At 29.3% G+C, this 26,443-nt stretch overlaps 1 protein-coding gene across 1 annotated transcript in view; it reads left to right on the top strand.

Annotated features, from left to right (window-relative positions):
• Positions 1-4,190: 4,190 nt before the first annotated feature.
• LOC127278605 (protein artichoke-like) overlaps positions 4,191-26,443 on the top strand; it is a 58,343-nt gene continuing 36,090 nt past the window's right edge. The window contains exons 1-2 of the mRNA XM_051300406.1: positions 4,191-4,918; positions 23,219-23,359. The gene's annotated coding sequence lies outside the window, so the exon portion shown is untranslated. The remainder of the gene's footprint in view (positions 4,919-23,218; positions 23,360-26,443) is intronic.

Here is a 26,443-nt window from a genome sequence, read left to right as displayed (position 1 = left end):
GAGATTCAGATGTTGCACTATATCAAGTAGAATAGATAAGCCCCAGGCTAAGCAGAGAGGAAATTGAGAAGAGTAGTTGGAGATATATGTCCGAGTTCGACACGGGTTTCATATTATTATAACCATGTGCCGAAAGCTGCAAATTCAAACTTGAATATATCTATATATATTTATCTGTTTTACATGCACTCGGCTATAATTTGAAAACTTTTATTTAAACAAAACGTTATGCCTTTTGCATTTATAACGAGTCTTCATTCTAAATAGACCATATTTTCTTAATCTTTTAAATAAAAAATAAATATGAAACAAAAATTTCATTCTATTAATTTTCTCTAAAAATGTTCTTTTGTACAAAAAAAATTTCGTAAAATTCCCTCTAAATATCTAAAAACAATTGTAATTTAATTATACATGCAAGTGCTTTTTTCTCAATAAAGAGAAAAAGGTTTTTGTAATTAAGTTTTCTTTTTGTATTTGTTGAAAAACAGTGATTTCACTTGTTTACTTAGTGTGGGTGATTCTCATATAAATTTCCCCAATAAATGTACTTGAAGATGTAATATTAAAAAGTAATGATGCCGCTGCTAAGCACAACATCTGGATATAGAGTCGTTTCGCGTTTCCAACAAAAGGTTTTACTGCAGAATCTCTTTTTCTAGAGAAAATCCAATAATAGCGCAAGGCAGTGGATAATGCTTAATATCGAATTTAAATCAGCGACGCGAATTCAGTTATTTCTCTTATGGCGAATGAACTGAAGATGGAAAAAAAATTACTTGCCTAACAGCAGGTACATTTCTATAATATTATATCTTCCTTTTTTTCTTAAACTTAATTTCAATTCTAATATTAGGGACATTCTGTTTCAATCTGAATTAATAATAAATTGCACAAAAATGAGAAAAAATTTTTAAAACTGAATGTAATGCATAAAAAAATGCTCTTATAAGAAAATAATTTCACCACATTCACATAACAGCAATATAAAAACTATAAAATTGTGATATACGTCACAGGGAACAATGAATTGTCCCCGTTTTTTTTCAGGGCAAATATTTTTTCCCATACGCAATATGAGATGCATTTTTTTGCACTATTTGCCGATAAAATGATAACTCATTACTCAGATTTTCCATTTTACATACACGATGGTTTCTCGTAAATAGGGAAAATAATGAAAGAATGCAAAGGATTCTTTATAGATTAGAGAGATATTTCATGTAGGAATAATATTGGTATTAGAATATATATACATACTGGTAACAACCTGTTTTGTGCGACATGAATATCCAAATAAAATGTTCATAGTCACCTACTTCCAGACATATTTTTTTCGTTTTTTTTTTATTATCGGTGTTTTTAATGCTGCACCCTTGCACCAGATTGTCACCTAGATTTATAGATGCTATTCATTGTTATTCACTGCTCGACGTAAATAATAACCCAACATGGTATGATATCTCGGAAACAATGCGAAACTCAGAAAATATATGCAACTATGTAGATTATTTTGAAGTTTACATTACAGATTTTTTATTAGTCTCAAAATAAATATTCCATTAAAATTTATATTTTTATTAATTTACTTTATTAATTTTTATATAAATTTTTATTGCATTTTTATAATTATTTATAATTATTTATAATTACATATATGTTTCAAAAATAATTTTAGAATAATTTTTTCATAAAAGTTTTATATTAAAATCCTCTTTGAATGACATACTACCTCGGTTTGAACAAACAATTTTCATAAAATTTCATATATTAATAAAGTCAAAGTTCCATTTAGTACAATTATGTAAAATAGAAATAAGAACAAATAATATTTATATAAAGTGGAATATAAATCGTTTATATTTCAACATTTAAAATAATTTTATTCGCAAAGTAAAATCACAAATAATTTTAAAAACATATTCTATAATTGGAAATAAATTCATAACTTTATATATATTACATTACAATATGTGAAAGTTGAAACTGAATTTAATATGGAATTTAATATAACATTCTTCATTTTCTACACATATAAAGAGAATTTATGTATTTTAATGTCAATGGAAACAAATAAGTGGCTTGAATTAAAACTTATTACAAAACTTTCAAAATCAATTGACGTGCTCTCTAAATGTGTATTAGTAAAAATATTTACTAATTTAAATTAGTGACTCACTTTTTGCTTTAGAATTAGTTAAATTTTACTAATTATTAGTAAAAGTTACTAATAATTTCACTAATTTAAAAGTAAAAAGTGAGTCACTAATTCAAATTAGTAAACATTTTTAATAATTCACATTTAGAGAGTGAAGGTACAAATATAGTTTCTATATTGAAAGTTTAATATTTTCGTTCAATCATCGATAAATCCTAAAATTTAATCGTAATTTAATCTTTTTGAGAAATACTTGTTAATAAAACATAATTTGATAATTTAAGACACTTTTTAAAGTTTATAAGGATCAATGCAAAAATTTTGCTGAATTGTACAAAATTTAAAAAAAAATTCTTTTAAAATTTCCTGAGATTATACATGGAAAATCTTTCTATAGAAACTTTGTTAAACTTTTTAAAAAAATATCTATAAAGTATATTTTTAAAATCCGTTTAATCTCGATTATTACGATTTTTCTCTTTCATCTCACGTTTTCACAATCGTCTTTTTTTAAGTTACTTGTCAATCAATATACATGTGACAAATTTCAGTGCCATTTGAAATCCAGAACACGATTTTTATACTTCCATACACTGGAATTTGCGCATTTCCCAAGATTTATAGCATCTGCAATATTAAAGAACGGCCGTTTGGAAAAGAGAAAAAAAATAAATAACAAAAGATAAAAATTGGATAAAAAGAGGTTGAACAATATGTGAGAATGATAAAGATAAAGCTTCATCCTTTGGGAAGAAAACAGAGAAAGAAAGAGAATCGAAAAAATAGGAAGAGAATTTTTCCATCTGGTTTTTGTGTAGAAGAAGGAAAAGAATAAGAAAAGGAGAATACAAAGAAAATTTGCAGGGAAAAGAGAAATGTTAGACAAAATTTAAATGTTAGAAGAAAGAAAAAAATATTTAAGAAAAAAAAGGAATTTTCACTCTAGATTTACTAATTTCCATTCTTCTCAACAATTTCGTTTTTCATCATTTTCTTCTTCTTCTTTTTCATCATATTTTTTTATGAATACCCAACAGTTTTAAACTTTTTTTCTTCTCTTTTTGTGATATTCTTTTCTGTTCTTTTTTCTCAATTTTCAAAAAAAAAATCCAATCACACTGTTCTTTTTTACTTTACTCTTTTTTTCCATAGAAATCTAGTTCTTTACTGGTATTAACTTACAAAATTGATTTCTTATTGTAAAAGAAAAATAACCAACAATTTCAGAAAATGATTAAAAAAAAAGAAAAAAAATACATACGAAAAATTTCAGAAGAATAGAAGAAGATGAAAGAAAGGAGAAAATGCTGACGATGGAGAATGAGAAAAAAATACGAAAAGAATATTTAAATTTAAAGAATTTTCAAAAAGGAACAAAAAGTTCTCTGGAGAGAAGGGAAAGAATCAAAGAAGAAGAAAAATAAAGAAGAAATGCAAAAAGTGAAGAATGTAAAATAAAAGAATTTTAAAAAAAACATTAATCTTAAGAAGGAAATCCAGAACCAAATAAGAAATCAAACCCAAAAAGAACGAAAAGAGAGAAACGTTGGAGAGATTAAAAGCTAAGGAATGGGATGGGGGGCAAAAGGAAAAAAAACGAAGGGACCAGAGAGAAAAAGAGAGAGAGTTTAATGAAGGAACGAAGGGAGCGAATGGAAGAAAATGAGAAAAGCGGAAAACGAGAGAACGGAAGTAAAGCTGAAAAGGAAATAAAGACAAGGATGCTGCACACAGTTTCTCTCCCCTTTGTCTCTATTTCGAACTCTTCTTCCCTTCTTCTTCTTCTCTTCTCCCCTTGATCTCTCTCTATCCCTCCTTTTCTATTTCCCATCTATCTTTATCTAACTTCCACTCTCACCCTATCAAACATCTGTCTCTCTCTCTTTCTCTCCCTTGTGTTAAAATTTCATTCTCCATCTTTGTCTATATATATGGGTTTTCTCTCTTTATCCCCCTTTACTGCGCCCCCATCTCTCACTCGGTCGCGCCGCTCCCCACAATTTCTGTCTGCGCGCGATACCTACTCGCAGTCCGCCGGCGACTCTTCAATGGGAGAGTGACTGCGTGGTGTGCTTCTCTCTCCTCTATATATACACTCTAAAAATTGTCATCATTCCTTCTTTCCCTTTTTCTTTTTTCGTTTTTTATTCAAAACGAGCATACAACGTGTGACTTAACGAGAGTCAACGTTCTGGCGCCCCTCCCCCCTCTCTACACACCGGAAGTAGTTCCGGTAATCCGCCCTCCTATCGAACAGACAGTCACACCATATACACCGGGTGCATGTTTTTCGAGGTGGCATATGAGCAACGTATGTGCACGTGACAGTTTCAGAATCGCGTAGCTCTCACTCTCTTTTGTGTGAAAGGGATGTTGCATAGACACAAATAAATATCTCACAAATCGAAATGAAAAAATTTCTAAAGAACACATTTTATTGAATGTCATTTTTATAGTCAGGAAATAAAAAATATGTTCTAGACTTGAATCAAAAATATTTTTCTTCAATATTTATATATTCTTTAAGAAAATACACACACACGTTGGGAGGAATTGCACATCAGTGAAAAAGCAATATTTTTGTGATTTTGTGAGAGAAACTCAAAATGTAATTTTGGTGTTGCTAATGGTGATGTGATTGAAATTAAACTAAAATTATAACTTTTGTGGTAATAACGTTCTTGTGGAACTGCAGTTTCGTGTGACAGGATATTTGATACATTGTGTAAGGAGTAGCTGAGCTTTTACAAACAAAATCAGGTGGATAAAATTTACTGTTACTTTTTTTTAATTAGATTTTAAGACTACTTCTTATTTTAATAAGAATATTATACTGAAAAAAAAATATTTGATTCAAATAAATTAACTTTTATCAAATAAATATTTACTTGAACTAAATAATTTTTATTTAAATTTTATTTTTACAATAATTTTTGTATTTGAAACAAATACCTTCGAAATAATAATTAGATAAATATTTATTTGATAATAGTCAAGTAATTGATTATTTGAATTAAATCAATTTTTTTCCATTGAGAATATTTTATTCTTATAGGAATATTATCCTATTTTTAAAATATTATTTAGGTATTCACTTTTTTTAAATAGAAAACATCCAAAAGATGTATAAATCTTTTATCAAGAACGAAAAATTGTTAAAAAGAATGTTTTTTTTGAGGTCTTAATGAGGGGTTGATTTAAACTCCAAGGGTGTGCAAATAGCGGAAACTTTGACGAAAATTTGTAAGAATAATTGAAATAATTTTCAAAAAAAATTTTATTGGAGAAGTTGTATAAAAATATATTATTGGAATTTACTCAAGTATTTTTTAGAAGAAAAGTAGAAAGTTTGAAAAGAAACTTTTAAAGCTTTGTTGAAATATTTCAAACTTTATTAAAAGTAACTTTTGTTTCTTGTACGTTATTGTTCGATTGATAAAATTAATTTTAAATTAAAATAAAAAATTCAAACTTTTTAGTAGATAAAGCTTATTAATTAACTTCTTTAATTTATTAATTCTTCTGTCAACGAATAATTTTACTCTTATTTCTTTATTATCCAATATGAAGAAATAAGAATTCAATAATTAGAACAATAATTATTAATTCTTAATTTAAATATCACTATTAATGCCTAATTAAAATAGACAATATTAATCCAGTAATTATCAAATAAAAATTTATAATAATTTTAATTAATTCTGTTAAGTGATTGCCACAATTATATTAAAGAATATTTTAACAATCCAGGACAAGAATTTGACAAATTCCAATAACACATTTTTCATCACATTAGATGCAGTTTTAAAGTTTTGTAACTTCATGTGCAGGAGTTTTCACTTTGTTATAATACACGTATATACACGAAAGTTATATTAAAATGGGGAGGGGGGGAGGAAAAAAAAGAAAGATGTATGCTATATTTTTACAAGTTTTGAAAAGAAACTTTGAGACATATTTGTGTCTCGCAAGTACTGTGTTTTGTCCTCTAAATTAAGTAAGTTCGATCAAACACTTTGTCCTCTTTGCAGAAAACTTTTTGAGAATAAGGAACGAAGAAGTTAACTACTATCGGAAGTTGTGAGCCCCACAGCTGCAGAGATTTAATAGTCGTGGTTAATGATGCCTTTAGTATTTATCGGTCAAAATAAGTTTCAACCTGTTATCACCTAATTTTGTCAAAACTTATTTTCTTTTTATATGCAACATTGTCTTTTTTTCGCGGTGTAATTATAAAAAAAAGTATTATAAATTTTGAATAATAATAGAAATAATATTATTTTTTAAAAATGAATTTTAATTTTTTTTTCAAAATTCTGTTTTTTATTCGCTTGTTTTGCTCATGAATTAATTTTATTAATTCATTGTTTTCTATAATTGAATGTTACTTTCTTTTTCTCTCTTAAAATTACTGCATCTGAAGCATATAGTAGTTGCATTATAAGGGAAGATTATATGGGAACTTTCTATCAGGAAGATCAATATTTTATTAAAGTATAGCTTGCATTTGACATCCGTTAAAGGATCCATTTAAGCTTGAAATACAATTAACTTTACGTCTGGTATTATAGTTGTATAATGAAAGCCCCCCTGAAATAGTTAAACGCATTCTGCATTGTGCGAGAATTGAATACGGTTCTTAGCATATATATATATATATATAGCAATTCGTGCTATTTCCACATTTTAATAATCTGAATTCACACACCTGACAGGATTAAGAGACAATCTTGTGAAATACAATGGGCGAGAGCTTGAAAATATAACTCGACTTTAAATACAGTATGCAATTTTGCAGCACTTTTGTCAATAGTCAAAAAAGATTTTACAAAAAAAAGAAAAAAAATTTATAACGTAAAATATAAATAATTAATTCAATAATTAATTTAATTGAATAATTAATAATTATAATAAAATTAATTAAAAGTTTATTTTTGCAATATTTATTAGATAATTTGTTATTTAAACTTTTTAAAATGTTTTGTGAATGTCGGAAATGAACTATGAAAATTTTCGATTTCTTGCAACTTTTAACCATAACAAAATCTAAATTTGTCACGATGTTGTTGCAATTTGAATAGCTTCCTGCACTTTGAACGTTTACTTTCTGAATTTATAACAAAGCTGCAGCATACTAAATACAAACTCATGAATATACATAATTATTTTCTAGTATAAACTTCCATTACATGTTCAATAACGTAATTATGTTTGAAATTAAAATTTTCCTTTTTTTCAAAAATGGCAACATTTTCCATAAATGTTTTGGACAATCATATTTGCATATACTTTAAAATATTTATTTAAAACAGTTGTTAATTTTGATTCAAATACAAAATTCCTCTGGGTGTAAATTAATAATTCGATAAAAATTTGCCATATATATCTTATTATGATTATAAGTAGATTTATTTGAAAAAAATATTTTTCAATTTTTAGAAAAAACTGACGAGTTTATAAGGTCTTGTTAATTTAAATCTTGTCTTCTATAATTGAATCCTTTTCCATCTTTCAATCATATTGAATTTCTTGTCTCAAGTAATCAAGCTCCTTTAACGTAACCGATGTTGCGGATCTCTTTCAACTCTCCTATCTCCTTGAGGAAATTGACTGCAAACTGAAGAATAATTTTTTTCCCTCTCAGTTACTTCGACTTCGTGATGTCTAATGCGTAAGCTTCAAGATATAAAAAATTATGTTTCGAGAGCTTTCATTTGCAAAAGATTTTTCCTCTTTTACAATCCTCGTCTTTAATATTGATATATATTTCATACTTATTCCTCTCTCGAACTATACAAATAATGTATCACCTTTTAATTCACCTATTATTTCCAATAAAAAAAATAAAATAAACAGTTTGCAATGATAAAAAAAGAAATAATACAAAGAAAATGATATTAATAAATTTCACCAAGAAGGTGCCTTTTTAAATTTAAAATATACACAGAGCAATAAATTTTGTAAATTTTATAACTTGAAGTTATAAACTTAAGTTTTAAGCGCATTCGGAGTTTGCAACTTGGAAGTAAAGCGCGAAACTTGTGAGAGTAACAGACGGTTTTAACTAATTTATACATATTTTATGGTTTGTATGAATTGTCTCACTTGCAACTGAAAACTTGAAAAGTTTTCCCTCAACATTCGCGTTTGAAACTCGATCATATCCAAATATAATATAAAGCAAGAACTTTTAAATGCATTGAAAGAGAATTATTATTATATTTCAAAACAACAAAGTTATCTGCAAAATAATATTGCGCTCCTAGAAGTTTTTCTCTCCTTTCTTTATAAGTCAATTTAATAAATACCGCGAACAAATATCTTGAAGCTTTTTTGTATTTTATATTTGAATTTCACAGAAGTATAATTAACAATAATTTTACGGATTATAGGCATTTTTTTTCATTATGGCAAAAGTATACCGAGAATAGGTGCGCAGAACATTAATTTACGTTGTGGTAGTTTATTTTCTTCGTATTGAAATTGCAGAAGCTTTTCCGTAAATGAATACCATGTACTCTATTAATTTTGTTTCTCCTAATTGAAGTTTGCACGCTGAGAACGATACAATGGCAGTCGGTGCGCTTTTCAGTTTCCTAGTAGAAGTTTTTAGAAAAATCGAAAACCGGGAGAATAATGTTGCGGCCACGATGTCGATCGTCAGCGCTATTTTACCCCCCATACTCCATTGCCCCCTACCCAGGAAACAGTCTGGGATACAAGTTCGTTACGGTTTCTGCCACGATTGCAAAATCGATTTGGGAGACCGATACACTATGGCTATCGATTCCTGAACTCCTATATATATATATATATATATATTTCGGTTTGTCGCTTCAACGACGAAAACACGTACACCCATTTGAGCTCTCTTTCCCCATCTGCCAGTTTTAAGACATTAAATCCATTCCAAATTTTATAGTCACCAATAACAAAAAAAAAAGTAAACAGTAATTCTTCTCGATGTTTAAATAAGACAAAATCAATAGCGAAATGAAATAAAATTCAATAAAATTGAAAAATTCATTATCTCATCTTACTGGTAAAAAAAAATTCTTATTTTAAGATAAAAAATTACTCTTAAAATCAATAAAAGAAATTTTTTCTATGTGTACTTTTCTGATATAATCATTTCATTTTTTTTATAAAAATTATTTAAATTAAATTATTTTACTAACACAGATTTCAAGAGTATATGAAATTAAAATTTACAAATTTAATTTGTATAAATTAGTCAACAATTTTTTTTTAAAGTTTCAACGATTTAAAACGATGGAAATAAATCGTAAATAATTGGAATTTAACATGGTTCGTTGTCACTATTTTCTGATTACTCATAAATAAAAGAATTTTGTTTGAGATAAAAAAAACTAGAGTAAAATAAATTTTTCTTGGAAAATATTGTTTTTAAAGAAAAATAATTTTCTTATTTTATCTGGCCTGAATATAGCATCACAGGAAAGACAGTGAAATAAGTGTAGGAATTATAAGACACATATATATAGGAATGGATAGAAGAAAAAGTTAATTCCACTGAGAGATTGAGAGTTTTCAAGTAATTTTGATCTTGTTCGTTTTCTTATAAATCAATGTTGATGTTTTCAATTTCAAGTAACAATAACTTCTATAAGTAAAGACTGATACGTAAGTGTATGAATTTAATGGAATAGAACTGGTAAAGTTACGTGCTTTCAATTTTTCCAATAATGTATATATTTCTTTAAAAGTATATGTAAAAAACGAAACAATTTCTAAAAATTAGAAAAAATATTGATTGGTATTTAAGTGCAGAAATTCGCCAACCTGGCCCTGACAGGGGCCAAACCAGGCCCTGGTCAGACCCGGGTTTTAATCGATTTTAATTCAAATAGGGTTTTTTCTGTGGCCCCGATTGAGTTCCCTGTTTCATGCGAATTTAAATCTTCCCGACGTGGGCCCTGCCAGGACCCTTTCAAAATTTAGTAAAATGTAACAAAAAAAATATTTTCCTACTCTAAATAATTTATAAATTATATAAAAATTATTTTTTGATTTTTCTTTACTGCAGTAATTAAATATTAAAAATTGGTGATGAATGTTATAAAAAATTAAAAAATACTAAAGTATATAGTTTAAAACTTTTTTTACTTTTACGATAAAGGTTTTGTAATTGTGAGGCTTTCCTCTCTCTCAGTTGAGTAAACTATATCGATTGCCATTAGCACGATAACGAGCGGCTTTTAGAGTAATCCTGAAAGAAAAGTAGACAGGTGCGCGCTTTTTTTCAACTTTTACGCGCGCGCACGAGCATTTATTCTCGTATATTTTTTTTCGACAGTTCTTTCTCCTTCGACGCTTTTTTCTCGAATGAACGCTTCAAAGATATATATGAATGCATGAGCACGTGTTACTCATGTTTACTCTATACGTTGTCAAACTTCCTCATTCAATTTTTTTTTCTCCGTTTAAATTTTTTTTTTTGATGCACCAGTAGGAAAAAAGTTGTTTTTTTAAAGGCTTAGAGATCGAATAATTGAAGCTATTTTTAAAATGCAATATATTTTTTAATGTGTATTTTTTCAGTCTTTTTTCTTCAAATTAGATGAATTATAAATTAGGTGTGTATTGTGGATTAAATTTCTCTCGCGTAGAATTGCAATAATTCCATTGCAAGAGCAATTTACTGTTTCTGTGCAAACAAGAAAAGGTAAAAAAAAGTCCTATTAATATTACACGAGCGTAGTTGAATGATTCTAAATTAAAGTGTTTACTTGGAACTTTCATAGCATTTGTGAGTAACGTTTGCTGGAAGGATTTCAAATGGACCGGATGGTATTCAGGAAAGTGGCCAATTTTTCGGACGTGCTTTAGTTTCCTTTGAATCAACAGAGAGTAACTCAGTTTAGGAAAGAGAGAGAGAGAGATATAGGCAAACGATGGAAGAGAGATAAAATATTGTCAAAAAGTCTCTAACATACAAATTAATGTTTGACTCGCACTCGCATCGTGTTCTGAATAGTTACATTAACATTTCATCACGGATTGTATAAAGCGGACACACACACATATATAACTACAATCATCGCAGGGTTCAAATATCGGGCCATGTACTCGCCTATATACCGAATCCAATTTGTTAATCCCACACCCGCGTCGTATTCTACGACCGATTGGTCTGGCGATCCGAGTCAGCTGTCGCGAATTAATTTCCTCAACAGTGTCAGGGGCAGGCCCTATACGTCTCTGCAGAGACTTTATAATTAAAATCGTTATAGGGAGGTCTTCGCATTTCTCTCTTTATTATACCTGTTTTTTGATTTTTTTTTCTTTTCCCTTCTTTTCATCTCTCGTCCTTAAATAGAAAAAAAATCAATTCTCAATATATTCTTATTTCTATATTAAATTTTTAGTTTTTTCTTTTAATTATAATAGGAAATAGAGATAGAGAGAAACATACATTATATGTATTTAGATAAATAGATAACCGTTTATTGCTTTCAGCGAATAATGTTTAGAAATCTATAGTATATATTTATCTGGAAACTACTATTAATTACATACGAAAATAAGAGATTTAATCAAAATAATAGTAATTGTAATAGTAAATATATAATGCTAACAATAATAATAAATTATAACTCGAAAATGCTTTGAATAAAGTAGTTGAATTTTATCAGTAGTAAAAGTTAGTTTTAGTCAGACAAAGTTTAAATTTTTTTTTCAAAGTTAGTAGTACGTAAATTTCAGTCAAACTTTGGTTTTTATTACTTTTGCAAGAGGAGTAAAAATCGGTTTTAGTCAGACATTTTAAATTTTATTCCCTTTTTTAGATTCTTAAACTCTTTTTGTTATCAATAGCAAAAGTAAATATTAAACAGAAGATTAAAAATTCTTATAATTTCTCAATTTTAAGTCAGATAAAAATTTTGATATTTAGATTATAGAAATATCAGTAAAGTAAATAATAGTTCTGCGCAATGGACACGTACATTAGGTACTTGAATTTAGTGAATGTCTATATGTATATATGCATATGCATGTCCCTTATACCAGTTAGCACTTATAGTCCGCCTCTTATCAGCCTAACTACGCCTCCCCCTTCCCCCTTTTACATTTCGCCCCTCTCTTTGAATTCAGTCGATTCACTCCGATTACCTCATATGCCGTTTGATTAACAGAGCCGAGAGTGCGAACGGCATGATTTCAGCATTGCTGCGTGTGACACTTGATCCATTACCACAAGCCATCTTCCATCCATACATGATTCGATGATTCTGGATTTTTTATTCGCCGCCCTCCAAAAACCAGTTGTATAAAATATATTTTCCAATTCACCATTAAATTTTCAACTAGATTCTATTTTCAACTGTTTAACTAATTTAAACTCTCATCAACGGACATTAATATTAAATTACCTCTAATTGATTACATTGTCGTTTATTCGTTTGCCTAATTGTAAAATTAAATTTTCACACACATATTGAGCTATAGAATTTTTCCCTTTTTTCGAAAATTATTTTATCATTAGCATTCATATCCGATTTTTGGTCTCCTTTTTCATATCTAGATTTTATTTTTCTATTTTCAAGGTTTTTCATAGAAAAAGTATGACCTGATTCGAGATTTCCTCTCAAAATCCTTCGAAATTATAAAATGCCTATACAATTATTTTTACCATTTTTCAAGTTTATTATTTTGATAAGAATAATTGGGAGATTAATATTATTATTATCGACTCTAATTAGCAAAAAATTATAACCACATTGTATTTCAAATTATTATTATCAATTATCAATTGTTGTATTGATCAAGCTATCAATGATGTAAAAGGAAAAAAGTGAGAACCCCTGCGGAAGTGCACTGATGAAATCACCCCCCAAAAAAGAAGTGCATTCATTAATGTCGCTCAACAGTGTTTTGTACTCTACATTTAACAAGTGTCGAAAATTGCTCAACTAGACGTGGAAAAACTCAACGACCCTAACAAAAAAAAGGACAGACTATAAGGGGGAAAAAAATAGGTTTTTGGCGGGATTGGCATCCTTCAACGTTAGAGGCGGCAGTATTTTCTTATTTGACTCGTCGGAAGTAAAGACGAGGTTTATAAAACAGTGAACAAAGAACAAACGTGACACTTTGAAGAATGGTGCAGTGTACGTTATACCATCGTCGAGAGAGATCTTTGAGCACCGTGCTCTTCTGATTTTGATGAATCGCCCGCGGAAGCTCTTGGCTTTCAACGCGATCTTCCTTTATTCTCTCTCTCTCTCTCGCACTAGTTTGCTCTTACTCTTTTTCTTATTTTCCCCCAACTTTCTTTCTTCTCAACATTTCCTTCGACCGATCCGTCGATGTTTTTTGGATTATCGGAAAGCCGATTGATAGAAGAAACTGAGTATCACTGGCAACGTTTCTGACGACCTCAGCTGACCTCAGCACACAGAATCCACCCTTGGGGACAGGGATCTGTTTTTGTTATCATCCTGTCTGACGTAGTTTTAAAAAAAAACCCTTTTGCCATATCTAGTCAAGAGAAAGGAGACAAACATGTGAGCTTTTCCAACTCTTGGGAGTCAGGTTGAAATTTAAGTGTGAACACAAAACTTTTTCATGAAATTTGAAATGTGTTTTCGTTTCAAGAATTTTTAAATACTTTTGAACGTTTAAACATTTCCATTTAACAGATTAATCACTATACTGTTTTATTTTTACGTATTAAATTTCAAGTACTGTAGTATATAATTAAATTTAAAAATTTTACACCACTGGGAATCGAACCCCAAACGTACGGACATAAGAAAATTTCACAAAATGCGGTGCCTTACTCACTGCAGCCATACATAAACGCAGAAATAATGGAAATATTTTATATTACTTTTAACATTTAACAATAATTTCTCACGATTGTAATTAATAGAAATGAAAATTAATCGATATTGAAATTAAAATTGATTTTAATTAAAGTTGATTAAAATTATAACCAATTGAATTTAAAATTAAAACGACTTTTGTACAAATATTAATAATAAGAAACGATTAAGCAATAATTCATAAAATATAACAAAATAATAAAAAAATTATTTATAAAAACCCTGTAAATAATTAATTAGAAAGTTTCCCTATTCAAGTAACATTTTCCAGATGAGATGAAGGAAGAGCAAAATCGAGAGATTCTCATTTAGTAAATAGAATTTGAAGATTGCAAAGGGAGTGGGAGAGAAGGGGGGTTACAATAGAGATCCACGAAATCTAGGGGTCGCCAAGGTTCATCCCCGATCTCGTAATGAACATGCTCTCGTCTAATTACCATGATTGCTCAGGCAACGTGACAATTTTGTGGAAATTGTGGCCATGATTACATTTCCATCTCTCTACTATAAACAACTTTCCATATTATGCATGCAAAATTTCAACATTAGTGGAATCCACTTCTTGTTTTGTTTGCCAAATATCGGTAATCAGTACGTATTGATATTAACCATTCATTTTCATTAAGTTTATGTATAGTTATATATATATAACCGACATGCATATATAACATATTCACGTATCAAATATATATTCAAAAGGTTTTATAATTGCTTTAATTTATATTTTTATTGCTATAAAATAAAACGATATTTCAAATTACTAAATACTACTATAGGGAATAATATCGAATAATCTTAGTAGAATATATATTCTTACAAGAAAAATATTTTTTTAGGTGATAAAAATAAGGGTAAATAATTCTTGTTACGTGCTTGAAAAAAATCTTTAATTGCAATTTTCTTCAAGAGTTTTAGTGTGTATTAACTTTTTTTCTTTGATTTTTTTCTTTTTCTTTGGGTCAAAGGTATTATCTTAAGCCTTCTTAGTATTATAATAGTGCGTTGAGAATGATAAAAGTAGGTTGAAGGGATAACGGAATATAATAAAAACTGAAGAACAAGACTGGGTACGCGAACTTTTATTAGAAAAGTTCAGTCCACGGTCACATCGAATTATGCAAAGGAAGGTCTTATTTGATGAAGAGACTCATTTCTTTTTTTTCTTCTTCTCATCTCTTTTTCAGATTATCTTGTTTCGACCGGTACTTCTATTCAATTTTAATCACTTTTCTATATTTCACCCTTTTTTTGTGTTTATAACTCAAATCTCGAAACTTAAATAAAAAATATATATATATTTTTGTCTCAGAGGTAAACAATTATTTATTTGAACAAATATTTAGTCCTGAGAGACAAATATATTTTGTCTCTGGTTGTATGAATATTAACGCCATGAGACTTTATAAAGAGAAAACTAAATTAAAGTGGAATAAAAAGAAGAGTCTCTGCTGTTTAAATAATCTTTTATTCTGGTAGAAATTCCTTATATAACATTTTTCGATACTTCTTTACAGTATACACATACATATATACACCAAGGCATGTAATAAATGACCACCCTGCTTTTCTCTTTCTTTCTCCCTGCTCTGGCGTCCCGAGTTCTTTTTTGCCGCAGTTTCAGCATCCGCTTGGTCAGGGTGAAAAAAAAACAAAGAAAAAAAAAGAACAAAAAAACAAGTAAAAATGAAAAACGTGTACTGGCCAGCGCAGTCCGAAACTGGACCATGTTCGTGGATCTTGCGAAAGACTTTAATCGCGTGGGATAAATACTGCAATTTTGTCGGGTGTAAATATTCGCCGGGTGATAGATTACTATGGCGGATTTACGACACGTTGATTGAATGTGAAGGGATGGGAATGGGTGTTAGGTGAAAATGACGATGCGTAGTTGAAAATAACAGGGGGATGAGATTGCATCGTGCTGTCAGAATACTTTGCTTTCTGCAATGAAAATCACTTTAAATTTTAAAAAAATAATTCTTTTTTCTGTCAATTTAAAAAAAAAACAATTTTCTACTATACAATAAAAAACTTTTTATTTTGTTACAAAATTTTTTATTAACAATAGTAAAATAGAAAAAAATATAAAAAAAAAATAAAAAAATTTTTAAACATAACTATCATGTTTAGTTAAAGATTAGGATTATCGTGAGCATTAAATTTATTTGTATATTTGAGCGCGTGTAAAACGTATAAAAGGAATATATATATATAATTTTAATTTTATTTAGTAGGTCATATGCCATTCCAGTAAGAAAGTCCATTGAGATCACGCAGTTTAGATGATATTAAATGAAGAGATCGTAAAAAAGTTATACGACTCTCGTAAAAAAAAGAAGTATGTTTAAGGATAACACGCGAAAATATATTCATTTCAAAGTGTTCTGGACAAACAAAAAAAGAACAAGTTGTAGAAACTTTTTTGTTTGCAACACACTCGGCTTTAAATGATATCACTTCCTGTTTTTATTTATTTTACCGTTTTTTTTCTTACAATCATAATAATAATAATAATAATTAATTAACATTAAATATTATATTACAATTGTTAATAATTCGATTACCTCTCATTCATCTGCAAATATTAGTGATTTTTTTTTATTGCTCAAAAATTATAAAAATTTTTGACAGAACTTATATGGTTGAAATATTTTGAGAAGTTTGACTTATTTATTTGTCAAAACTATAGAAAAGAGTTATATATATAGAAAAAGAAATGTATATATAATATGTCCTGGTGCACACAATTTCTCGTGTTATAAAAATATATCCTGCCTGCAGACAACATGTTCCCTTTCTTTTTCATTTCGTATGTCTCTCCACTCGACCATGATTACACTTCACAACACAGTGGGATGTGCATTCTTTCTTTCATCATCGTACAAAGAAAGGAACAAAAAAAAAAGAAAAAAAAAACAAGGAAAATTGTACACTTTTATTTCACAGGGTTCATTCTCTAAAACCGTAGGAAAAGAAAAGAAAAATCGTCCTGTGTGACTCATTTGCTGGAAACAAGGTGATTTTATTTGCATAAAAATCGCTTTACCTACAAGCTTAATTACAATACTTAGGTTGAAATTGTGTTACGCGCGTTTGTTTCTCTTTTTTTTCGTTAGAATTCATTACCGGATGAAAATTTCATTTTACAGAATGAATATGTAGGTCTTTGGCAACTGATCAGCTTTGTTAACGAAATCTTTTAAGTTTATTCAGAATTTTTTTGTTTTTTTTTTTTTTGTTTTATTTTTCTCTCTTATTCACGAAACCAAATTTGCGGGAACTTGGCCAAATTTATGTTATAGTGAATTACTCAGGAACAATAAATATAAAAAAGATAATTTGAAGAAAGCAAAATTGAGTTTTTTTAATTATATTTGTTTTTTAACTATTTTGAAAATAAAAAATTTTTTTTGGTAAATTTTTTTTAAGTCGATGGTAATTATGGTAAACAAGGGAGTCTCTACAATCAGTGAGAGATATAACATAAATGTACGAGGGTTGTTTTTTTTTTGGAAACAATGCGCGAGAGGGTAGAATCATCGTTTTTTAAAATCCCCCTTTTAAACGTTAATGAGACCTCGATGAGAATTAGTTTAGTGTGTGGCTGTTGCCCGCACGATTGACGATCTTCCGCACGTGTCATGTCATGTGAAATTAGTTGAATGAATGCTATAGGGTGCTTCATCCAACCTAAAACTACTCCCGCGCGCTCTAAAAGCATCTTGACAAATCTAAACATAAACGTTTTAAAAATACAAATAAAAATAACAAAATATACTATTGAAACGTGAGAAAAAAAAACAATCAAAATTAAACTTTCATCATTTTTCAAAATTTTAAAATAAAACACCTTTTTTTGTTTATTATTTTTTTCAAGTTGATTAACTTTAAACAAGTTTAATTAATAGAGTGTATGTATAATATTTTTTGCGTGTAAAAACAAGTCAAATGGATCACGCGAGAATGTTATTAAAAGATCATTATATAAAAGATATATGTGCGGGCTCAATCAATTGTGAGGAAAGTTGGAAAAAAAGACGTGGGATCGAGTTAAATTTTTTTGCTTATATCAAATGCGGGAATACCCTCTATATAGAGAAAAAGATTCTTCGACAATTGCCCCACACACACATAGCCGATAAACTCAATTAACCAATAGAGTTAATTGAATGTTCTTACGGAACCCGCTTCGCTTTGTCGCTTCCCTCCTTTTGCCAGTAGTAAAACACTTTGACCCGAATTTCTTCAACTAAATGTATTTTAGCCTTCTCTGTCAAAGTGGCGACTTTGCAACAAAAAAAAAAGAAAAAATAAAATAAAAAATAAGGAAAAACTTTCACCTCCTTTTATATATAAAGGTCGATTCTTTAACCTCACGGGGGCAAAGATTAATGAACTTACTTGTTGCTCAAGATGTTATAAGAGAGAATAAAAAGTTGTTCTTGTATATTAAGAACGTGTACAAAATGATGATGTCACTCAAAAATTGTGTGTGCGCAAGGGAAAATTTATGGAATCTCAAGAATTGTACGACTTTAAATCGAAGGAATGATGTTGATCATTATTAAACAACCCACACACGAGACGATTCTTGGCATTACATTCATAGTTCCTCATAGATTTTTCTTTATTTTTATAAAAATATCTTTTAATTATTATCAATTTAATCAAACTTTTATGAAACAAAAAAATACTTATTTGTAAAAATATTTAGTTAAATCAACTTTGATGGCATTTATTTTATATAAACGTGATTGATATATTGGATAAGAAATTATTATTCAAGACGAATTATATTCTTGAAAATGAAGTTTAGTCAAAAGTTTCCTTCCATTTCTTTTTTTTTTTTTGGTCTGACAATGCAATTTCAAATCATGCAACAAACAGATAACTATCTTTGCAGAAGGTTTTTGTTCTTCTTCGCCGCGCGGAGCTTTAGAGATTTTCTGAGAAAAGTCTCTGCGTTCTGTAGCAGACACAGTGGATGCGAAACCAGCCCGCAGATTACTAAGTAGGCAGAGAGAGAGTGAGAGAGTGAGAACTTGAAGTAAACTAGCAAAGTTCGAAACGGTTGCACGGACACTGACAAAGTGACAAAGCAGAGTTCTCGCCTTTTCTAGATAATTCTAATGCTCAGCGTACAAATTACTTCTGACAGATCTTCTATCTTCCCCGCAACTTGGCCGCGGAGAAACGATGAATAAAAACTAAGGTTGTGTCACGACGTGAACCTCATTTTCGTATAATTTCGCACAAATGAAACTTGCGTTGAGAAAATGTAATTTTTCACTTTTTTTTGCACATTAAAAAAAACGCAAAAATGAATTATTTTTTTCTCACAATAATTTTTTTAATTACAACTTTCATTATATAAATTAGTTACAATATATTATATTGAAATATCCAAATCGATTGGATTCGTATTAAATTGTATTTGCCGGTGGTCTCGCAAATATTATATTCATATGCGGATGGTAATAAAGAAAGTACTTATTTCCCTTTCTCTGTTCCATTTGAAATTATGACATTTAAATAATTCAATCTGCAATACCCAACCTGAATATAAAGTAGATTGAAGTGGAAATTTTGGAAATGCATCATTCATAAGTCACGAAGAAATATTATTACAATTTTGTATTACTGTGAAGGAACGATTTTTCATCTATTTACAATTATAAAATTTTTTCCCAAAAATACTATTTTCAAAAAAGAAATTTAAGAAAGTGCAAAATAATAAATAAAAGAAATTACAAATGGTAAAATATTTGTCCTCCAACTGTTAATTAAATTATAAAATTCATGGAATAAATTAATCGAAATAATAATTAAATTATTCAAGAGAGAGGGATCCTTAATTTGTCTTTACAACATTAAAAGTATAAGAGAGATTTTAATTCCAGGTATACACTATATATAGTGAACTGGAGGAGTTTGTAGGATTTTCTCATTTTGCGTGGTCCTAGTAAAACTAAGTGGACAACTCGGTTGAAAGCAGTGAGTTGGTTCAGCCAATCTAAGTTTTGAAATAAACGAGATTGAAATGGTTAACCACATGGAGATTGAGACTGAGACAGAAAATGTCTGCCCGACTTATATATACATATATATTGACTGATTTGATTCTATCTGCTTTAATTATTCTGTGTGTGTATATACTCTTAGAAATTTTAGTTGCGATGCGTCGTGTCGAATGGAACGCATTCTATAAATAAATATTATATACTTTTTGCGCGAGAGTCTCCCCCCCTTAGGTTAAAAATACAGAAGACGCTTTGCTTCCTCCATGGCAATGTTCTCACTCTTTTGCCTCTCAACCGCGTGAGAGTGTCTTTATAGGAAACCACGAATAGCCCCAAAGTTCCCTGAAACCTTCTCTCTTCTATGAATATCCTTCGCGCCAAGTGAGACGACAAAATTCGTCTTTAAAACGTGAGGGCACTGCACTCTCTTCATACTAAAAAGACCCCTTAAAATCTCTAATATATTTCAAAAGATATTTATTCTTGTCATTCGAACGCATCGTAATTTAAAATTCAAGGTGTATATGATATACGGACGTTGGATACACGACGACTTTACTTGAATTGAAACTCGATATTCAATTTACAAAAATTCCTTCGCTATTTTCTTATTATTTTTTTTAATCGATAATTTAAAAAAAAAATGTTTAAAAATAAACAATTTATTCGCTACGCAAAAAAATAGAAGCGTTTACATGCGCCCTTGTTGACTCTATATACGTATACCCGTTAAGTTTTATCTCCGAAACCTCGTGCTTCGATGGATAAAATCTTTGGGAGAAATTTTCAAGAGATGAGACGCTACCATCTTGAGTGTCATCCGATTTGCGCGGAAAACAAGCAAGCCATTCAGCGAAAATTGTCTGTGAACTCTCTTGACTTTGCTCAGGAAAATGCAACACGCTACAATCAACATATGTTTCGCTTCTTAAACGAAAATAATTTCCCATTCTCTGTGTTTTAATAGAAATTTATAATTTGCCTCCTAATTTTTATTCTTTTTTCTAAAAAAAAAAATTACCAAATTAAATCTTTAATAAAAAGAAAATTGTATGATAGAAAAAAAGTTGATATGCAATATATTCGATAATTTTTGAAACATGATGAAAAGCGAGAGTACCGCGCGCGGGTAAAAAAGTGTTAAATAATGAAAAAGAATGTTTTCAATTAATTGTTCGACAAAATTGATTCCTTGGAAAAGTTAACCAATGAGTTGAGATCGAAAAGTCTTCGCGGGTAAAAAATATTAACTTGGCGAAAATCCTTGAATTTATCACTCTCTCTCTCTCTTTCTTCCAGAATCTCAGACTAAATTTTCTGCGCGTACCTCACATTTTTATTACTCAAAGTGGAGGCTAGTTTCCGGACCTCGTAATTTCGTGAGTTTGTAAACTCTCCTCGAAAATACTTAAGAAACTATTCCACTAATTTACATTTCCCATTAAACTTGCGTCTGATTAAAATGTAGTGAAAATGTAAAGCCATCGCCTGTGTTTAATGGGATTCTCTTGGAGGGCGCCTTCAGAGGCAACTTATTACCATTTTTTTATTATCATTTTTTTGAATATATAAAAAACAGTACCCACTAGATCATACTAGAATTCCGAATTCTAATTAAATCAAATGAGATCCCACATTCTAAAAAAAATGCAAAAAAAAAAAATAACCTGTGAGTTTGTAGTGTTAAATTGTCGTAATTAAAAAACCTTTATATTACCCTCGGTGACCGTGTGTGTTGAGGAAAAAAAAAGATTTAATAACCTGAAGAATAAACTAGTTGTGCTTGTCTAGAAACTCAAAGGGCTTTTACTCTACTTACACGCAAAAAAAAGAGAGAGAAAAAAAGAGAGAGGGAGCTTTGTGTAGTTGAAATTTCAATGTAAGTATACCTCTAGGGTGAAGAACCAGCGAGCGTCGAGAATATGAAAACATTGGTGAATAAGGTGTAGAATATTAATAGAATATGTAAATAATAAATTTACGATTATACCCTCAGTTGACTTGAGAGGGATACTCAAACAATGTGGATGGAGCCCCCGAATCAACTTAGAAACTTTGTAATTAGATATTTCCGAATAATTAATTGATCTATCGGATCCTTGTAATTGCACTTAAATGTTCTTCTGATATAGTGCAAACTTTAATTAAATTGCATCACTAGTAAATACTTTCATGATTTTCATTCCTTGAAAGATGAAATTTATTTCTTTTCCCCCCGAAAAATAAATTTTATATTTAAAAAAAATGTTTTATTCAAAAATATGACAAGAATTTTTATTTATAAATTTTCTACATTAAAAGTATACCCATGGGAGTAAACTCATTTTTCATCGGGAAATGTTTTCACACTCTCTGGCTAATGATGCTTTAATTCAACATTAATTTGCGTGCTCTCTAATGTGTAAACACAAATTTCATGTAGCTGGCACACCTTTTGGAGAAGCACGCAATGTGTTTTGGTTTCAAAGGCCTACAATTAGTTGTAATAATTCATGGTATCAAATTATATTAACCGCTTTTCTATCCCATTCCAACAAAAAAGAGAAATGTAAAAAATTCTGATTACATATCACGTGTATGTACACAAAAGTTCTTTGATATGAAATTTGTTTGTAGATTTTTAAATTACTAAAGCACATTCATTCATTTTCAAATACATATATCGAAAAAAAACCCTATCTCGTAATTTCATTTGTTGGCTAATATTTAATTTAAAACCTTATTTTTTTCAAAGTATATTTGTATTACGAATTAATTTATATTTATTTACACTTTTTTTAGTTTGTAAATCATTTACTAATTCCATTATTTTTGTTAAAATAATTTTTAATTTCCTGTAATAAAAAATTAGAAATAAAAAAATTTTACGGCTGAGGAGATTCGAACGGGATTTAACTACCTCGCACTTTTAGATGCCTTAACGACTGCGACCATCGCACAATTCGATGAATTTTTATTCGTCAATCAATTTTGCCAATCAGAATGCACTTTTTTAATAAATTTTTTTTAAAAAAAGCAGTAAAATAATAAATAAATAAGTACTAATAGCAATGAGAATGTGAAAATACAAAAAAAATGTTTATGTGCATAAAAATAAAAATGGGTCACAAATGATAACAGTTTTGATGCAATGCGCAATTTGCATGAAAGTAAATTGTCATAAAAAAAATAAATCCCTTTCTATTTTTCAGTGTGCGTGTGTGGTGCGGCTATATCTGCAATGGAATTATTGAAAACACAATTTCATCTGAATAATCACGAAACCATTACCGAACAGTGTTACATACTTCAATTCGTGAATTAGTACCGATGCAATTCACCGGCAATTGGAAGTAAGTGCTTTATCGACATGTTTCTTTTGTAAATTTACATATATTCAAAAATAATAATTATTTATACGCCAAAGAGGAGGGAAAATTTTTTTTTATTCATTTGAATATACTTTATATATTTTTTTCCATATATATTAAAATACCTTTTGCGAAGTATTTTTGAAATATAAATTATTTTCTTTTAACTTTTTTAAAATGATTTTATTTTTTTAAAAGTAAATTTTCAAATCTTTTAGTTGATTTTCCCTTCCCTTTGGGGTTTTTTTACTCCGAAGTAACTAATCATTCGTTTGCCTTTAGAAAAGCGTGAATTTCGCGAACATTTTTATGTGCCTGTAATTTTTCGAAATCTCTATTTAAAACAGTGGTTGGTGGGCATAAAAAATGAACAATAAATTTGAATCGTTATATGCGCGCTTCTATATATCCCGAACTATTTTATATGCATGCTTTTTGCCAAGTTAAACATATGCACATTATATGCGCATACTCGGTAGATTTCCATGGGATCGCCCGTGGCTGTCTGACCCAAATTTAGAGTCGTCGTCGTCGCTCAGTTCTTTGTTTTGTGCACAATCACGCAAAGAAACCATACATTGCACTCTATCCGATCGCATAGATTCGTGTCGTGAGACTCCCAGTGTCCTTTCCGAACGAAAAAAGAGAGAGAGAGAGAGGAGAAAAAGGAAAAAAGCGACCTCATTTTTCATCAAGGCTCGGAAGATTATACCTCTGTTCTTCCTTCTAGATTCGAGATGAAAAAAAAGAGTATCTTTTTATTCCACCCCCCCCTCCCCATCTCTCTCCAAAGGTTTCTTTTGCCCCGTATATAAGACGAGAACTTGTTCGCTAGAAAAAACATTTCGTTAAATAAATTTACACTTCTTCTTCTGTTTCTTTACCTTTTTATTCATTAAGACGAGAGAGAGAGAGTACTTTTGATAAGAGCAATTATTATTTTTAATTACGGTGAAATTTAAGAATATAAATATATAAAAAACGAGACAACTGAAAATTTTCATCTCCGTTGAATTACATAACTATTTGCCTCTAAATGAAAACTGGTATCACTTTCATTGAAGAAACTTTTCTTGTATATAATTCAATTGATTACATCTTATCAAAACTTTTCCTTTTGTACATTATAATATATGCAATTACATTATATCAACTGTGTCTTTTCTTATTCGCAAAATGCTATAACTTTTTTTATTTGATTCTTTATTAATTATATAGGAAAAGTTTTAGTTGTTCTCAAGAGTAAGATAAAAATTTTTAAAATAAAGTTGCTCATTCTCACTTGTTATGCAGATTTTATAGCATCATGTCGAGAAAAATAGATTTGGAATTTGGAAAAAAAATGAAACTTATAGATTGATTAATAGCCTTATCAGTTAAATGAAGTGTCGCTACAATTAATCCAATGACCCCCGAGTTTCGATTCAGTAAATTGTTTTGATGGACGAATATATAAATCTGTATCCGACTACTACGGCTGGTTTAAATGAGTGGCTAGTGTCATTAATCGGATAATAAAAAAAGGCACTTGTGCGAATTTTGATTCATGAGCACACACTGAAGTATTTTCCACTTGAACATGCGAGTCTCGGAGATCAAATGTTAACTGAACGAGTTGGTGGAGAAACAGTAGCAACAGCAGCAGGGGGTTAATGTTCGACCACTTTGTTTCATAAGCGTCCCCAGTGCAGCCTAGGTCGTTCTTAGTTATATTATCCCATGGATGCCTATATATATATATGGCGTTCATCTCACTATAGCATTTCGAGGACAACAACGCAAGCTTTGGGCTTTTGGTTGTTCAATATATCCCTTGCTGTTGCATTGCTGTCTGCCTTAGTATTGACATTTTATGTGTCGACACTTTCCATCTAGGATGTCTCGTAAACCATTGTTTAAGCATTACAGACAATGCAAATATATTATATCAACACAATATTTCAAAATTTCACGTTGAATTATGTCTTTCAACCCGATGGTAACTCAAGAGCTATTTCTTATCTTCCATGAAACTATGTTTCACAAACACATACACTCACACCATACAATGTTAATCTAGTTAAAGTCTTTTTGCTTTAAATTTCAATTAAAATTACTCGAGAGAAATTTTCATTAAAATATTTTCGCGGGGTCGATTAAAATTGTTTAAAAGCAACTTTAATAATTGGGGGGGGGGGTATATGCAAATTGTTGGAAAATTGAGTTTAATAATAAATTGAAATTAATTGAAAGCACTTTTATATGTAATCCATATTTTCATAAATTTTAATTTTTTCCAAATGGAAGAATCTTTTTATTTACAGTTGCTATAAATGTGTCTTAATTATTTTGTAATACTTTATTTTTTAAGATAAATTAATTTTGTTTTTCGCTACAATAAAATAAACTCAATTCACGCTCAATTTATATACACATTCAAATTCAAAGTACATAGTAAGAGAAAATAATATTGCACAAGAAGTTCAAAGTTATAATTATAAATTGTACCAACAACGCACTTAATATTAATGAGACTCTTTTCACACAATGAAATAAGAGTAATGTTTAATATAATAATTTAGTTAATTAGAACTACGCTTCTACAAATGAATGTCCAGGACACCTTCCTTTACATTGTCATTGCTTCACAAAAGCACCTCCCTGGTATAACTTTGTATATATCATAATTCTAACAGAAATAATTCTATGAGAATTTAACTTGCAACCATTATTACATTTTCCCTATGCAATTTAAATGAAAAACTTTATAAAGGAAATAACGCCAATAAATGATAGATATTTATTTGTTTGATATTTTCAATTTTAATAATTATATATTTTTCAAAGTATTGCCTAATTAAATTTAAATTATTTTTTCATTAAAACACAAAAAAATCAAGTAATTTAAATTCGATTGAAAGAAATAAGGGATCGAATGACATTTACATTTCAGTTCTTCCAGTTGAAGAACTATAAACATTTGAGACTGCATTCTATATTGCATTAGATTATTCTACTTGCATATGACAAATATCGAATAGTGATGGAAATCAGAATTACTTCTAACTGAATGCACTTCGTTGAAAG

This window comes from Leptopilina boulardi, unplaced genomic scaffold (genome assembly GCF_019393585.1).
Source record: "Leptopilina boulardi isolate dan_hultmark-lab unplaced genomic scaffold, ZJU_Lbou_2.1 LbouV2_112, whole genome shotgun sequence".
NCBI classification, from domain to species: Eukaryota; Metazoa; Arthropoda; class Insecta; order Hymenoptera; family Figitidae; genus Leptopilina; species Leptopilina boulardi.
Note: the sequence above shows the minus strand (reverse complement) of the source record. Positions and strands in the feature narration are given on the sequence as shown.